Source organism: Pleurodeles waltl, chromosome 5, assembly GCF_031143425.1.
Source record: "Pleurodeles waltl isolate 20211129_DDA chromosome 5, aPleWal1.hap1.20221129, whole genome shotgun sequence".
Lineage (NCBI taxonomy): Eukaryota > Metazoa > Chordata > Amphibia > Caudata > Salamandridae > Pleurodeles > Pleurodeles waltl.
In genome coordinates, this window is record NC_090444.1 from 1,045,199,933 (window position 1) to 1,045,215,273 (window position 15,341).

Consider the following 15,341-nt stretch of genomic DNA (forward strand, 5'->3'; position numbering starts at 1 on the left):
TCAGGAGCCCAAAAGCCTGCTCCACTGGCCTCCGTGTTCTTCCCTAGGCCTCATTCAAGCTGACTTCGACTGTTGTTGTTGTATTCTTCAGCTGTGCCAATAACTGCGGTTGGTTAGGAGAGGCTGAGTTTTCTGAATGGAATCAACACATCAACAGATTACTCACATATCATGCCATTGTCCCTTCCTAAACTAGGATGCTGGCAAAAGATCTAAGTCATATTGTTCTTACCAAAAAGACAGGCCCTCTCTGGTCCAAGCTGTGACAGCTGCATGGGTATGTTGCTATTCCGTAGTATGAATGAATCATGTGTTGACCCAGGGAAGAGGACACACACACTTGAGATGTGCAAGTCTGGTAAGCAGACAACTTGCACATTGATGGAATCGAAGTTCTTCTGATTGCAGTAGGCCTGTTCTCTGTTGTATGGTGGCACCAAGGCAATATGCATGCCATTGATTGCTCCAACCACATGTGGGAGTCCACCCAAAGCATAAAATTCTCCATTCACTGTGGCCAAATGCTGTGGACGTGGGAAGTGGATGTAGCTGTTTAAGTTTTGTATCAAGGAAGCAAGGACTTCTTGTAGCACACCACTGAAAGTTGGCTGGGACATGCCCCCAGATACTGCCACAGTATATTGAAAGGTGCCAGTAGCTACAAAATGAAGTATTGCCATGAGATTTCTACTGGTGTCATGGCTGTCGGATTCATATTGTGAGGCAGGTGATCGGGCTCCATCTGCTGACACAACTCCAGGATAGTTTGCCTATTTTGATGTTATTGCTTGATGATATCCCTTTCCTCCATGGTGGCAAGGTCTGGAAAGTGCCAAAACACCTGAGGCTGTCGCCTCCTAACCATAGCTGTTTTCAGATATCTTTATGTATGGAAAAGAAAGGATCAGATGAAATGGTCACACCATACTTTTAATGTCGAAACACATCTGACTTCTTGGTAACAGTAGAAATGTCAATGGGTAGTACATGTACACACATTGACATCAAATATTTGGATTACAAAAATTAAAGAAAGACAAATTTATCATTATGTGAAAATAATACATTTGAACTACATTATTTGCACATAATTTGTTTTAATTTTTTTTAAATACCATCAACAGAGGTAGTACTTCCCCATGGCACTTTTGTTGTCAAACTGTCAACACCAGGACAGTGCGCGCTCTACGGGCATCTAGAATGCAAAAACCCAACACTCGCAAGATAAAGTAATTTATGCATTGTGATGATATGTTATTGTTTAACCTTTTGCATTGCAGAATTCCATCCAAAAGATTCATTTTTAAGGTGTTTATAAATACTGTACATTTACAATGTATTGCTGCAGACATTCAGAGTGTGTTAGGGTGTGGTCCCTTTCCAGGGCCTTCTGGAGACTTTCCCTGCAACATGCCTGGGCATGGTTCTAGGCTGGACCAAGACTCTATAAAAGAGAGTCAGCCCAACTTCCAGTGCTCACTATTCAGAGGTCCTGGTGCAGAGCAGCAGCTTCTTCCTGAGCTCCTGTCCCGGCAGCCTATTTGGATTTTCCAGTCTGTAGCACTCATCTCTCATTGGTGATCACTGTTTCCAGGCGGTAAGACGGTGTTTGGACATTTCCCAACACCGTAATTGAGAATCTTCATATTCTTGATTTTAATTCTTAAATGAATAACAGATTACTTGTGCGCTGCCATTTTGTGACATTTGTATGGTGGTTTGCAAATAGGGAGGACGCGCAATTTATTCCATAAAGATTTGACTTCGTTATTACATTATTGTTCATTGCGCGCTGATATTTCTTGACATTTACATGATGTTTTACAAGTTGGCAAGACGTGCAACTCGTTTCATGAGCATTTAACTTTGTTGTTCATTGCGCGCTACCTTTTCTTGACATTTACATGGTGGCATTCGAATCGGCGAAACGCGCGATTCACTTCTAGTGTGTAATTCATGCTGTTCATTGTGCGCTACCATTTTCTGGCATTTACATGGTGGCATTCGAATCGGCAACACACGCGATTCTTTCCTCAAGTGTTTTTTCATGTTATTCATTGTGCGCTACCATTTCTTGGCTTTTGTATGGTGGCATTTGAATCGGCAAAACACGCAATTCTTTCCTCGTGTATAAATAATGTAAGTTACTGTGCGCTACCATTCTAAGACATTTTCTTGGTAGCATTTCAAGTTGACACGTCGCGTGATTTATTCCTTGAATCTACGTTGTGTGATTTCATGGTGCACAAACCTTTATGGTGTTTAATACTCATATAAAAATCTGCAATGTGCGCAATTTACTTCCCAATGTTTTTTCTGAGATGAACACAACAATACCAGTGTTCTAGATGTAATGCTGTGTGTTCCTGATGTGTATTCCTAAAAGGAGATTCATATGGTTGTTTAGAAATTGCTCAGAGTGTTTCCTGATTCTCATGCTAAAGAAAGTACTTGAATCTGAAAGTCCTATTTAACTTTTCCTGTTTCCTCCTCAGGTATTCGGTCATCTAAAGCCTAGTCAGTTTTAGGATTATTCTAGGGTTGTTCATGTTTTTCGGAAAAGACGGAGCTTAGAGTTGTAGCATGGTACTGATTTCATGAGATGTAATTTTGATGTTGTGTTTTAACCTTTTGCTTCCTACAGGTCTCCTTCCCAGCTGTTCCCGTCCTAATCCCCTTTTCCCCACTTGGACTCTCTTAGACTCTGTGATAAATCTAATCAGAATATTGGAGCTGTCTTGTGGTGGAAGTGTTGGGAACGTGCACGGACCCCGAGGATCTGGTGACTCTGACACAAACACAGTTAAGGTCCACATTTTATTGTGTGATGTCTGTCCATGAAAAGTGTTTGCATCTGACATTTAGAAATGCACTAGCCTCCATTTATAGAGCTAGTGATTCACCAACAATTGAAAAATGCACAGCTTCACACCCTAATATGGCAGCTGCCTGACTTTGCCATCAGGACATTGACTACCTGACGGCTGTCAGCAGTAGTTGACCGCCTAGTAGGTGGTACCCTCTATGTTTGGCCCTGCCAGAGACCCATGTGTGTGATGGCTACGCACGAAAGCCAATGGCTGTGTTCGTCTGTGTCACGGATCGCGCCTGCTGCGTACTTGTGTTCCGCGTTGTGAAAAAACACTCACTTGCCTCGTAACACTGCAGCCAGCATGACCTCCTAGATTTCTTCTGCTTTTACCGACCTCTGGGAGCCAGGATGCTGGCCAAAGCAGGTGACAGGACCCATGCTTTCATTCATGAGGAGCTCCTTGCCATGGATGTTCTGTTCCTGTACAGCCAACCCTATTGGACCCCAGAGGAACAGGTACATGTCTGCTTAAGGGAATGTCTGACTGAGTAACCTCTTCTTTTCGGGCTTTCAGGCTATTTGCTTCTTTTTCGGTAATAGGGATAGTGTTGTGATTGGAGTTGACAGAATGATGTAGACGGGATAGATTTTGTGACCAACATCTGAAATGTACATGGCAATTTTAAGTCACCTGAAAGTCGAAACTGCAATGTGTGTCCATGTAACACACCAATCCTATTTCATCACACAAACTCCAGGCCACTGACTACCAGTGGTCAGTAGACAGTGTACCAGTAGTATAACTGACAACATACAGACAATGTTGAAATTAAAGTGATGTTGATGGAAACATGTAAAGGGCCTTGAGTTGTGTGATGCTGTACTGTCACGTGGTATTTCAGAACATATTGTGTATTAGGTTACTCTTTGTGGTTTAAACCTGTCATTGAGCCACATATATGTAAACTTATTTTAGATGCAGCAAGTTCAGATGACACTGGGTCACCATCATCCATTCCAGTCTGTCCCATTCCTAAACACATATGTTCAAACAACCCACAGATATCTGTTCTCATAGACACATAGCAGCCATTCTGTCTTTCCCTCTGTCTGCATGAAGCTAATGTAGCTGTGAGTATGATTATGTGCTAAGATTGGCCTTTAGTAGCTCACAATGATTGTGAGTGATCAGGGGTGGCTCTCACAACAGTATTGGTTGCATAGCTCAGGCCAAGATGATGTTGTAGGCCTGATTAGGTAAAATGAGAAGCTAGCAAGTATTGATGGTGCACATGAGATCACTGCAAATCAGTATTTCTGCTTTACTAGTAAAAGATCTAGTAACTGTTTGGTGAATGTATGCGTGAATTTATAAAAATTTAATGTCAGAGCAGTACTGCCCAACAGTAATACTGAATGTTCTTTTCTTTCCTTTTATGTCATTTATACAGGTCAAAGCCCATCAGAAGTGGGAAATCTGAAAGGCCATCGAAAAGAAGGTGCGGGCCCTGGTGGTCCACAAGTGGAGTATCTTGCACTGTCGGAATAGGTGGGAGGACCTAAGTTGGGTCACAAGAAAGTCAGCTGAGAGCCAAGTGGGGCAGTCCTCCCAGTGATACAGGTGGGTGGGCCCCCCCACCCTGACCCCCCCAATGACCCGTAGTGCATTGATTTCTGCTGAAGGATGCCACTAGATTCCTCCTCGCAAGGAAAATACTGTAGTGAGCAGACACATGGCTGCATGCAAACAAAAACAAAAGGACTACCAGCATTTTCACAATGACATGAGGGACATTTTCACAAAACATGCATCAGGCCATAATTAGGTCAGGTGTGATGTTACACAAATGTGTGTAGTGAATGTAGGCTTCATTACTGATAACTGTGGAAAACTGCACAATTATGAAGCAGCTGATATCAGACTTGACATTGCTAAGTTGCTGCAATGACAATGAAGGAATTTACATCTGCACCACAAGTATTGGTATTCTGTGTACAGTGGCATCAGTTCTTACCTGACACATGCTTGAAAGAAATTTGTCCAGCAAACTTCTAAAGTTAATGTGGGCAGTACCTGGTGGATCAGAGCCATTAGTCCTTCAAACAATGTGCATGTAAGCCAGTCTGTGATTGCCAACATGAATTTCTATGCCAAACTGTATTGTTAGCAACTGACAGGAATGTGTCTACATTGGTGAAAGAGTTATGCATCTCACAGACAACATTTTGGTGTGCTTAGTCCTGCCCAGAGGAGTAATTGATGATGGAGGGCAATGTAATACGGAAAGGGACACTTGCATATGGAAGGTAACATCGCATAGATGTTGTGTTGTCCCATTTTGAGCAGACAATTTCCTTCCAAAAATCTTACCCCTTGGGAGAAGTAAACTAATTTAAGCTCTGTACTGCAGTGGTTCAGAAACGTAGCCAGGCCTAAGTGTTTTCTCATGCTGTAGAACCCCTTTGTTATGGAGTGAACTACAAGTGTATAAGTGACAAAAGCATACATAATAATGTAGCTGAGATGGAGGATTACTGAGCTTGTTGCAAATGTTGTGTGATATACATTGATGTCCAATTATATTCTCACAGATACGCTATAACTGTTATATCCGTGTTTTCAGCATCAACTGGGGAAGATGACGGTGACAGCAACCACATCGCGGGGATGCCCAGATGTGGGTCCCGTGCTCACTGTACCACTGGATTCAAGCTAGCCTGGCTGATGAAGGATGATACCCTGAAACCGATCCCAGAATGCTTGTTTCCGGTCCAGGGAGAACCTGGTTTTTCAGTTCGGGCTGGACTGTTCCTGTGAGGAACAGGATAAAGACTGATTTGTATATGGTTGGGTCCAAACTGGGGTGGCATTCTGAGCAAAAGAACAATGGATTAAACCCAGATCTGTGAGTGTTTGCATTGTTCAGCACTCCGTCCATCATCATTTTGTGTTGCTAATATCACCCTTCATCAGCCAGGCTAGCTTGAATCCAGAGGCAGAGTGAGTACAGGACCCACGTCTCGGCATTACCTTCTCATTTAGGGCAACTTTAGCTACACAAAAGGATGATGGAGGGAGTGCTGAAACAGTCACCCACAGTCACAGATCTGGGTTTAATCTATCGTTCTTTTGCTCACCGTGCCACCTCAGTCTGTTTGTTTTGCTTTTGTCACCCTAAGTGGGAAGGTTATGCCCAGAGGTGGGCCCACACTCACTGCGTCCCTGGATTCAAGCTAACTTGGCTGATGAGGGGGGTGATACCCTAAAACCGGTCCCAGGATGCTTGTTTCTGATCCAGGGAGTAACTGGCTACGCACTTCGGGCTGGACTGTTCCCATGAGGAACAGGGTCAACACTGATTTACATATGGCTGCGTCCAAACTGTGGTGATGTGGTGGGCAAAACAAAATGGATTAAACCAAGATCTTTGTGACTGGAGGTGAATGTTTGCTATGTTCAGCATTCCGTCCATCATCTGTTCTTCTTGCTTTTGTCACCCTAAGTGGGAAGGGTTATGCCCAGATGTGGGTCGGGTGCTCACTGTGCCACTGGGTTCAAGTTAGCCTAGATGATGAGGAATGATATCCTAAAACTAATCCAAGAATGTTTGTTTCTGGTTCAGGGAAGACCTGGCTTGGCAGTTTGGGTGGGACTGTTCCCATGGGAATAGGGTCAAAATTGATTTGCATATGGCTGGATCCAAACTGGGGTGGCGTGACAGGCAAAAAAATGATGGATTAAACCCAGATCTTTGTGACTGGGGTGAATGTTTGCTGTGTTCAGCATTCTGTCAATCATTTGTTCTTTTTGTTTTGTCACCCTAAGTTGGAAAGGTATGCCCAGACGTGGGTGCTGTGCTCACTGGGCCACTAGATTTAAGCTAGCCTGGTTGATGAGGGGTGATACCCCAAAACAAGTCCCAGGATTTTTGTTTCCGCTCCAGGGTGGACATGGCTTGGCAGTTTGGGTTGGAGTGATCCCATGGGGAACAGAGTAAGACTGATTGGGATATGGCTTGGTCCAAACTTGGGTGGGGTGGTGGACAAAAAAATTATGTCTGAAACCCAGATCTTGTGACTAGGGGGTGAATGTTCAGCATTCCGTCCATCATCTGTTCTTTCGGCTTAAGTGGGAAGGGTTTGCCCAGATGTGAGTCCTGTGCTGTCTGCGCCACTGGATTCAAGCTAGCCTGGCTGATGAGGGGTAATACCCTGAAACTGGTCCCAGCTCATTTCTTTCCGGTCCCGGGACGACCTGGCTTGGCAGTTCGAGCTGGACTGTTCCCATGGGTTGTGGGATGAAACCATGCATGCCTTAACAACGTGGTCAGAACCACGACTGCATTGGTTTCACGCATTCCTTTACCATACATGCCTTTACAACAAATGGAAAATGATATGCGTGGTACTTTTATGTAACCCCCCACCTGCCCTGAGACCCAAAACTATCTCCACCCCTAGTACCTAAACTACTCTACCAGCCCAGAGCCATGAAAAAAAACTATCCCAACCCCCCACCCCTAAAAACTCAAGTACCCCGAACCCACACACTCCCTGCAACCTAAAAAAAAATGACTCCAAACCCACTATCCCGGTTCCAAAAAAACTAAACTACCCGACACCACCCACCCACCCTGAGCACTAAAAATAAAAAGTATCCCGACCACCACCCCACCCCTAAAAACGAAACTAACCTGATCCCCCACCTGCCCTGAGCCCCCCCAAAAAACTACCCTGCCACTAGAAATGAAACCAACAACCCCCACCCACCCTAAGCCCTAAAACAAATTTATTCCGACTCCCCAAACCCAGCCCCTAAAAACTAAATTACCCCAACCCTCCCCACCTGCCCTGAGACCTAAAAATAACTACTCTGACCCCACACCCCTACCCCTAAAAACTAAAGTAATCCAACAACCCGCACCCATACTAAGCCCTAAATCCACCCCACAGCTAAAAACTAACCACCAATCCTGCACCAGCCCACTTGCCTCACTGCATCCTCTCCTGATCCTTCCTCCGCTTCTCTCCTCCCTCCTCCTGCCCTTCCTTAAACCTTCCCCCTACCCCTTTAAAAATAAACTACGCCACCTCCCACCCTAAGCCTTAAACAAAAAAATACTCAACCCCCTTAAAAAAAAAGCCCATCCTGACCCCGCATCCCTGCTCCAGCCTCACTTACCGCACCACGTCCACTCCCGAACATCGCATGGATTTTTCTGTGCCTTAACCAAACATATGCGCAGAATAGCACATGCGTGGTTAAGGCACAGAAAAAGCGATGCGTTATTCCAGCAAGCGTGGTTACGCTTATGTGGGAAACATCCGTGTTTTTAAGGATGCCTGGTTAAGGACGTTTCCTGTTCCCATAGGGAACATGGTCAAGACGGTCTTGCTTAAGGCTGGGTCCAAACAGGGGTGGCGTAGTGGGCAAAAAAAATATGGATTAAACCCAGATCTTTGTGACCGGTTGTGAATGTTTGCTGTGTTCAGCATTCCATTCATCATCTGTTTTTTTGTGCTTTTGTTGCTCACTGTGCCACTGGATCCAAGCTAGCCTGGCTAATGAGGGGTGATACCACAAAGCCAGTCCAAGGATGCTTATTTCCATTGGCAATTCGGACTGGACTATTCCCATGGGGAAAAGGGTCAAGACTGATTTGCATATTGTTAGGTCCAAACTGGGGTGACGTGGTGGGCAAAAAAACAATAGATTCAATCCAGATCTTTGTGACAGGGGTTGAATGTTTGCTGTGTGCAGCATTAGTCCATCATCTGTTCTTTTTGCTTCTGTTGCCCTACATGGGAAGGATAAGCCCAGACGTAGGTCTTGTGCTTACTGCGTCACTGGATTCAAGCTAGCCTGGCTGGCAAGGGGTGATACCCTAAAACTGGTCCTAATGCTCTTGTTTCCGGTCGAGGGAGGATCTGACTTGGTATTTCAGGCTGGACTGTTCCCATAGGTAACAGGGTCATGACTGATTTGTATATGGCTGGGTGGTGTGGTGGGCAAAACAAAAAAAATAAACAGAGGATTAAACACAGATCTTTGTGACTGGGGGTGAATGTTTGCTATATTCAGCATTCTGTCCATCATATGTTTTTTTCATATTGCCATTAGGGCAGATCGGTCACAATAACAGTCCACAAATATGTAAGGTCAATAGAGGGCAAATGAAATTGAGGACAGTGCCATTTGATTTGACACTGGCTTATCCTTAAACACAGGACAAGGGAGAATGTGGATATGTGCCACACAGAATAGCTACCAGGAAACTTTTGTGGGTGAAAAATGTGCAGTCCACATCTTTCTCTGACGTATGTGGTGCCTCCTGTGAGAGTGATGCTGTAGGTGTCAGAGGGAAGGGAGGCACACACACATCGGAGGGCAGTAGATGTGGTTCCTGTGTCCACAGCAGCTTTCATCTGTGGCAACATGTAAGGCAGCACAGCAGCAAAGAGGATATGCTGGTTTTGCAACACAGTAGAAACCTCAAGGTATCGTGGCAATGAAGGAGTACTTCTTCCATTCCATGGACTCCAAGATGTTTTTGATTGCCTCCAGCTGGTAGGTAACCTTGCTGGTGCCACTTTGGCAGGGCATTTGCTCATGCCTTTACCTCATGACACCGGCGATGTCAGCCAAGGACTACTGAAGGACACTAGGCTTAGAGTAGGTGTCTCTTATGGTGGAAGAGTTGTCATTATTTAGATTGAGGCACCTACGGACTGCCTCTAGGGTGCCCACTGTGGTCTCCATCCCCACCCACACCTGATCTGCTAGCTCCTCCTTGAATCCTATTGCAGTCTGTTGAAATGTTATTTGTGGGTCCTGGGAGCCCAGGGCTCACAGTGGGGTAGCAGGTGGTGTCTGTTGGATTTTAGGTGGATTAACTGGAGGCCCCCCCAATGCTGTCAAGCCTCCCCATGACCAGAGATGGTTTTTGTATGGCACCCAGGGTTATGGTTTGCAGCATATCATCCAGATCATCAGTGAAGTCCAGGACAGTCTACTGGCCAGTAGGCATGGGTTTATCCTCGGCAATGAGATAGACAAATGGTAGTGGCGATCTCTGTTAGATGTTGACATGAGTAATCAGGTTGGCGTTCAAGGTTTCGGACGTGGCACTTTTAGTTCAATTGATGAGTAGTGCATCTGTTAGGCAAGGGTATTGATGCAAAATGTCACTGTATTTCCATTACAAATGACGGTATCTCTGCATTGTTCTCTCAAGCACTATGTGCATACTCTGGGAGGATGGGCCCTGTCCTATTGGATAGATTACAAACACTGACAATCACCCCATTTCATCGTGATTAGAGTTGGTTATCTGCAGAGTGTCACCTGTCATGTAACACAGGCCCATGCCATTGTATGTGTACATGCCTCCTCTGATTACCCACTTTTGGGTCCTGGGACATGTGTTAGTGCCACACAATGATGCTACCCAGATCATATATTCATTCTCACATGCCTACAACACATGGATTAGTTGTGACCATATCCAATGGTGCTACTTGTTGCTTTGTTATTGAAAGCTATAGGTCAGGCATCACCCCACAGGTACTAGTGCTGGAAATAGTGTCAAGTACCTACCTATGATTCCCATATTACTAGGCCCATCCAATTTCTTTTCTTGAGAATCAGGGTGTGAGAAAACAGGGTGTATTGCAGAGGCCCCCTAATTATTTGCCCCCATTTTTCACTTTTTGCTCGTGTTTTCCTGACTCTGATGGTGCCCTGGGTAGTGCTAACCAGTCCCAGGTCCTGTGCTCTGTATAAAATGAGTATGCAAATTAGGCTAATTATAATTGCCTACCTATCTATAAGTCCCTAGTATATGGGAGGCATGTAGGTATGGGGACCCCGGCATATATGGTGTACCCATCAGTGCACTGCTGAGTTGCCCAGTGTACTTTTAAAGGCAGGCCTGTCTTGCTGGCTGCTTTTAAAATAAAGTTATATGCAAATCCGTCTTTGTAATTAAAAGTACTTCTAAAGTATTACATTTCCTTATTTTTACATATAAGCCACCCCTAAGGTGTGCCCTATCTGTCCCTGGGCTGGGTGCCTTGTAACACTAAGCTGGGACTTTAGAAAACCTTTTTCTAAGCCCTGGTGAGGTAAAATAGCCAAATTTGTTTTTCCCTCATTGTAGTGAATGGCTTCCATAGGCTAGAATGGGGAGACTTCATTTTAATTTATAAAGTCCCCTTAAGTGTCATATAGCTCAAGTTTGGTATCAAATTAATTGTTATAATAAATCCCACAACTTACAATTGTTTGATTTAATATAAATTGTTCAGGCAAAGAGTTTTCAACTCTACCCAAAAAGTTGGCAACTTCAGCCCTGCAGTGCTCTGCTCTGATTGGCCAGCCTCTGGCCGCCTGGCGAAGAGGAAGGGCTGCCAAATTGGTCTTCAAAGGCAGGGAAGGACATTTGGAGTAGCCCAGCACCTCCCTCACAAACTGCAACAGCAGACAATTTGGTGCACTCTTGATGAGATTAGGAGAGGGCAGGAGAAGGGTGTGTTTAAGATTTTTAGCCACACCGGTGGGTGGGCTCAGCCAGATGTAACCTCCAAAAATCAGTTTCAGCCATTATGGATTTTTGAGGAATGTTGCTCCCTGGGATCGATTTTTGCCACACTTCCCAGGAAGTGGTCATCACAGGGGAAAGGACCTGAATCTGATTGGAGAACCAGGACCCCCTTGTTTTTCACCCAGGAGCAAGTATAAAACTGGCAAACCTGTACCCACTCCTCAGTTTCCTACCAGATCGCTACAAGGAAGAACTACAGGAGAAGAAGAACTGCTCTGCTGGCCCTTTGACCTGCACCTGGACACTGCACTCTGGAGGACTGCACCAGCTGCACACTTGGGCTTCACCACAAGAAGGACTTTGCCTGGGTTCAACTGGTTCAAGGAGGGACTCCCTGTTTGCTACAGGGGAAAAAATGCTAACCAGAGTCCCCTGCACCAATTACTGAAGAAAATGACCAGCTGACCACTGTCCAGTGGCCAAAGTGGAGTTTGTGCCAGGTGCATTCTGGGGGTTGTAGTCTGCACCCTCAAAGAGCACCTCAGAGCTTCTGGAACCTTGGGGTGAGCTGTGGACCTTAAAAGAACCTTAAAGGAACATCTTGGAAAAAATCCAGAAGTTTGGAGAAGTTTGGAGAACTTTTTGAGAAAAGCTCCAGAAAGGGACCTCCTGCTGCGGCAACTCTAGCCGGTTTGCCTCAACCGCAACCCAGCCTGACTTGCAGGTGCATCCCGGTAAAGCAAACCTCCGAAAAAGTGACTAAGTCTGACCGTAGAAAGTTGATCGGGACCTCACAGGCAGTTTATCCGAAGAGGGCTCCAAGGACGTCGGATCAAGATTCAGGTTTGCCCCGGTCGAAGGATTTTCATCTTGAAAAAACGAGTAAGTCCAAAAGTAAAAATCTCCACGGACGGCTCCGGCGATGCGTATTCGAGGAAGAGTTCCAGGAGGTCGGATTGGACTGGGGACTTGGTCCCGCTGAAGAAAATCTTCAAGAAAACTACTAAGGCCCATATTTATACTTTTTTAGAGCCGCATTTTCGTCATTTTTTTACACCAAATTGGTGCAAACTTACAAAATACAGTTGTATTTTGTAAGTTTGTGCCACTTTTGCGTCAAAAAATGACACAAATGCGGCGCTAAAATAGTATAAATATGGCCTAAGTCTGAAGGTAAACCTTTGACCGAGGCCTCCAGCAGGCTGTAGCCGAGCAGGGCTTCATCGCAGTCAGCCTTAAGTTTTGACTTTGCCCCGGTTGAGGTGTGATCAGATGACCAGATTGGTGCTATTAGTTTCTAAGCGCTAAAAAGCATTAATTCTCTAAAAATTAATATCTCTGGTTCCCTTTATCCCATTTTATTCGTTTTGGTGTCATTTTAAATCTAAAATTGTTTCCTATTTTCATAAATTGGTTTAGGATTTTTAAACTGTTTCCTGTGTTTTATTTAATTACCATTGTGTGATATTTGAATGCTTTACGCTGTATCTCCTAAGTTAAGGCTTGTCGCTCGTTGCCAAGCTACCAAGGGTTGAGCTGGGTTTAATTTATTGAGACCTAACTGGACCTAAGTGGAGATTAGTGGCCTATTGCTAAATGTAGGTACTTACCTGACCTTACCAATAACCCATTTTCCAACACAGGGTCAGATTAAAATCAGAGGGAGGTCTAAACTGGGAGTAAATCAATGATCCCTTGCATCTAGAATCCAACCCCACTATCCCTGTTCCAAAAAAACTACACTACCCGACACCACCCACCCACCCTGAGTACTAAAAATAAAAAGTATCCTGACCACCACCCCACCCCTAAAAACTAAACTAACCTGATCCCCCACCTGCCCTGAGCCCCCCCAAAAAACTACCCTGCCACTAGAAATGAAACCAACAACCCCCACCCACCCTAAGCCCTAAAACAAATTTATTCCGACTCCCCAAACCCAGCCCCTAAAAAATAAATTACCCCAACCCTCCCCACCTGCCCTGAGACCTAAAAATAACTACCCTGACCCCATACCCCTACCCCTAAAAACTAAAGTAATCCAACAACCCGCACCCATACTAAGCCCTAAATCCACCCCACAGCTAAAAACTAACCACCAATCCTGCACCAGCCCACTTGCCTCACTGCATCCTCTCCTGATCCTTCCTCCGCTTCTCTCCTCCCTCCTCCTGCCCTTCCTTAAACCTTCCCCCTACCCCTTTAAAAATAAACTACCCCAGCTCCCACCCTAAGCCCTAAACAAAAAAATACTCAACCCCCTTAAAAAAAAAGCCCATCCTGACCCCGCATCCCTGCTCCAGCCTCACTTACCGCACCACGTCCACTCCCGAACATCGCATGGATTTTTCTGTGCCTTAACCGCACATATGCGCAGAATAGCACATGCGTGGTTAAGGCACAGAAAAAGCAATGCGTTATTCCAGCAAGCGTGGTTACGCTTATGTGGGAAACATCCGTGTTTTTAAGGATGCCTGGTTAAGGACGTTTCCTGTTCCCATAGGGAACATGGTCAAGACGGTCTTGCTTAAGGCTGGGTCCAAACAGGGGTGGCGTAGTGGGCAAAAAAAATATGGATTAAACCCAGATCTTTGTGACCGGTTGTGAATGTTTGCTGTGTTCAGCATTCCATCCATCATCTGTTTTTTTGTGCTTTTGTTGCTCACTGTGCCACTGGATCCAAGCTAGCCTGGCTAATGAGGGGTGATACCACAAAGCCAGTCCAAGGATGCTTCTTTCCATTGGCAGTTCGGACTGGACTATTCCCATGGGGAAAAGGGTCAAGACTGATTTGCATATTGTTAGGTCCAAACTGGGGTGACGTGGTGGGCAAAAAAACAATAGATTCGATCCAGATCTTTGTGACAGGGGTTGAATGTTTGCTGTGTGCAGCATTCGTCCATCATCTGTTCTTTTTGCTTCTGTTGCCCTACATGGGAAGGATAAGCCCAGACGTAGGTCTTGTGCTTACTGCGTCACTGGATTCAAGCTAGCCTGGCTGGCAAGGGGTGATACCCTAAAACTGGTCCTAATGCTCTTGTTTCCGGTCGAGGGAGGATCTGACTTGGTATTTCAGGCTGGACTGTTCCCATAGGTAACAGGGTCATGACTGATTTGTATATGGCTGGGTGGTGTGGTGGGCAAAACAAAAAAAATAAACAGAGGATTAAACACAGATCTTTGTGACTGGGGGTGAATGTTTGCTATATTCAGCATTCTGTCCATCATATGTTTTTTTCATATTGCCATTAGGGCAGATCGGTCACAATAACAGTCCACAAATATGTAAGGTCAATAGAGGGCAGATGAAATTGAGGACAGTGCCATTTGATTTGACACTGGCTTATCCTTAAACACAGGACAAGGGAGAATGTGGATATGTGCCACACAGAATAGCTACCAGGAAACTTTTGTGGGTGAAAAATGTGCAGTCCACATCTTTCTCTGACGTATGTGGTGCCTCCTGTGAGAGTGATGCTGTAGGTGTCAGAGGGAAGGGAGGCACACACACATCGGAGGGCAGTAGATGTGGTTCCTGTGTCCACAGCAGCTTTCATCTGTGGCAACATGTAAGGCAGCACAGCAGCAAAGAGGATATGCTGGTTTTGCAACACAGTAGAAACCTCAAGGTATCGTGGCAATGAAGGAGTACTTCTTCCATTCCATGGACTCCAAGATGTTTTTGATTGCCTCCAGCTGGTATGTAACCTTGCTGGTGCCACTTTGGCAGGGCATTTGCTCATGCCTTTACCTCATGACACCGGCGATGTCAGTCAAGGACTACTGAAGGACACTAGGCTTAGAGTAGGTGTCTCTTATGGTGGAAGAGTTGTCATTATTTAGATTGAGGCACCTACGGACTGCCTCTACGGTGCCCACTGTGGTCTCCATCCCCACCCACACCTGATCTGCTAGCTCCTCCTTGAATCCTATTGCAGTCTGTTGAAATGTTATTTGTGGGTCCTGGGAGCCCAGGGCTCACAGTG